This window comes from Myotis yumanensis, unplaced genomic scaffold, assembly GCF_028538775.1.
Source record: "Myotis yumanensis isolate MYYU_CA2020_CCGP unplaced genomic scaffold, mMyoYum1.0.hap1 SCAF_12, whole genome shotgun sequence".
Classification (NCBI taxonomy): Eukaryota; Metazoa; Chordata; class Mammalia; order Chiroptera; family Vespertilionidae; genus Myotis; species Myotis yumanensis.
Window position 1 is genome coordinate 44191999 of NW_027223763.1, and position 3420 is coordinate 44195418.

The window sequence follows — 3420 nt, forward strand, 5'->3', positions numbered from 1 at the left end:
ATGTTTCCTCGGAACCTAGGAAGTGATCACTTTTCAATTCTCATGGAACTGATTTTTCCCACTTTCAGTAGGAACTGAAATCAACCAGGTTTTTATCTAATAGCAGTTCTCTTTATGTATCTGAGATCCTCCAACATGTCTGACTTAGGGGCATCATTAGTGAGAATGGCTCCACAATAACATTTTATCATTTAACTCTACCAAGTATTCAATAGAGGATGTTATTCCCTTTCACTGTCCAAACTTCTGACAGATATTAATCATTGGTATTCTGGGATAAGTAAATGGAATATCTGAAAATTCCTCCTGAATTTATGTTATTCTGAAATTTCATAACACTTTACTTACATGCTTTTGAAAAATAACAGGAAAGCATAAGAATAAGCACAGCCCAGTCAGGTGGCTCAACAGGTTGAGCATCATCTTGTGCAACAAAAGGTTTCAGGTTCAGCCCTAACCAGTTTGGCTCAGTGGATAGAGCGTCGGCCTGCAGACTAAAGGGTCCCAGGTTCGATTCCGGCCAAGGGCATATACCTTGGTTGTGGGCACATCCCCAGTAGAGAATGTGCAGGAGGCAGCTGAATCGATGTTTCTCTCTCATCAATGTTTCTGACTCTCTATCCCTCTCCCTTCCTCTGTGTAAAAAATCAACACAATATATTTATTTTTAAAAAAAAGGTTTCGGGCCGAAACCGGTTTGGCTCAGTGGATAGAGCGTCGGCCTGCGGACTGAAAGGTCCCAGGTTCGATTCCGGTCAGGGGCATGTACCTGGGTTGCGGGCACATCCCCAGTGGGAGATGTGCAGGAGGCGGCTGATCGATGTTTCTCTCTCATCGATGTTTCTAACTCTCTCTATCTCTCTCCCTTCCTCTCTGTAAAAAAAATCAATAAAATATATTATAAAAAAAAAAAGGTTTCGGGTTCAGTTCCTGGTCAGGGCACATACCTGGATTGCGGGTTCAATTCCTGGTTGGTGCACATATGGGAGGCAACTGATCAATGTTACACATCAATGTTTCTCTCTCTCTCTCTGTCAATCTCATTCTCATTCCCTTCCCCTCTCTCTAGAATCAAGGAAAATATCCTTGGGTGAAGATTAAAAAAATAATAAACACAGAATTATTCTGTAAAACTTTTCTATATGAAAAGTTTTCATGGTCTTCTGTTAAGAAATGATATAATAACAAGTGGACAGTTTGCTAACACTATGAATCAACATATTGTGACAAGATTATAAAATCCAACAACATATAAAAATTGTATCTACCTGATAAAGATACAGTGTAATAGAAAACATTTTGAAAAACAAATGAACATTAACAAGATAAATGCTAAGATCATTTAAAAACTGGAAGAGCCGAGACCGGTTTGGCTCAGTGGATAGAGCATCGGCCTGCGGACTGAAAGGTCCCAGGTTCGATTCCGGTCAAGGGCATGTACCTGGGTTGTGGACACATCCCCAGTGGGAGATGTGCAGGAGGCAGCTGGTCGATGTTTCTCTCTCATCAATGTTTCTAACTATCTATCCCTCTCCCTTCCTCTCTGTAAGAAATCAATAAAATATATTTAAAAAAATTTCATTATGTGAATGCATCACAATTTAAAAATAAATAAATAAAAATAAAAAATAAAAACTGGAAGATAATACCACAAATAAAGACTATCACTCTTTAAATGAAATTCTTAACCCCACAAAACATCAATTGTTCTCTCCAACCGAATTCAAATAATGTAATATTTGGGTCTCCTGGCAAATGTAAGAGCACCACAGAGAAGCAGATGTCAGAATTGCCAATTTAATGACATATTTTGCTTCCAAAACTTGGTATTTCTTAGAACAGCACTCACAGGATTTGTGAAAAGTATACTATGCCTGTAAACTTATTAACATTTACTCACTATCAGCAGAGGACAGACACATGAAAGCACACTGAGAGAAACAGATACAGAAAGACTGACTAATTCTTCTCTCCTACTGCTCCTGTCCCTGTTCCCAGAAATGTCGACCTTGACCTTCAGATCCGTGCATCAACTGTTCTTGCTCTCGCTCTCAATCTCAAATCAGTGGATTTCTTCATACCAGTCAGGTCTCTACACAGATTATATAAGCCTTAATTCTCACAGGAGAATTACAATACTTCATCCAATTTTCTTGATTTCAACTGTTCTCAAGAATTTGGGAGTCCATGTAAAATTCCCAAGAAATTCACAGAAGCAATTCCCAAATGGAAACACTTTGCTTCTGCTCCTTTTCAGAAGAAACCATAACCATACAGCTTTCCTTCTCCTCTCCAAATTTTCTCTGCTCACTTGTGATTGTCACTTCTTTAGTTGCCCAGCTAACAATTTCCCCATCTCTGGGGGTCCCAGTCCTGTGAGGTGAGTTCTCAGTTGTTATGACCTTATTACATAATCTTCCATTCTTGATGACATACAAAGGGTTGACCCAGCAAAGAATGCCTGGCCCAATTGGATTCTCCCTCACTGTCTCTGGAATTTGACTACTGGACCCCAGACATACAGAGACTAGGGCCACTGTGGTTTGACCATATCGATGATGGGTGCATGAGCAATTCAAAAGCTACATGTCACTCATATCCCAGGAGCTACTCTGAAACTCCTCTTTCTCAATTATGGATGCTTAAGGTGCCCCAATATTCCTCATTAAATCCCTCATGGTTTAAGCTAGTCACAATTAGTTTCTGTTGTTTTCAGTCAAAAGAACCTTAGCTAATACATTATTATTCCCTGGCCCTAGTTTGTTTAATTGTCCAGGAAAAGAAGGGAAAATGCCTTATGGTTTAAAAAAGTGAGAACATACGATTCCATTTATGGGACATTTAGAAACACACATAGGAGCACTCTGTATAGTTTATAACACATATATGTAGTCTGAGCATAAACTGTGAACAGTATGCACATCCATATCAAGATCATGGTTGTCTGGGGCAGGGAAAGGGGGTGGGACATGGGCCAGGAAGAGGCGCAGGAGGTACTTCAGCATGGCAATGCTTGGTTCTAAGGTGACCACACCACCCAGTTTGCTTTACATCTGTAATCCAAGGATAACTATCAACAGCAACCCCTTCTCTATTAAAAGTATCCCAATATGGATAATAAGTTCTATGGCCACCCTTTAAGAACATTCTAAGTAATTACAGAAAAATACTACTCTATATTTTCCTGCATGTTTGAAATATTTTATAGTAAAAATATTTTAAAGTTATTATGTATACAGACCACAGCTGCCAAAGCCCCTTTGATACCCCAACCATGAACCCTCTAGACCAGCGGTTCTCAACCTGTGGGTCGCGACACCTTTGGGGGTCGAACGACCCTTTCACAGGGGTCGCCTAAGACCATCAGAAAACACATATATAATTACATATTGTTTTTGTGATTAATCACTATACTTTAAT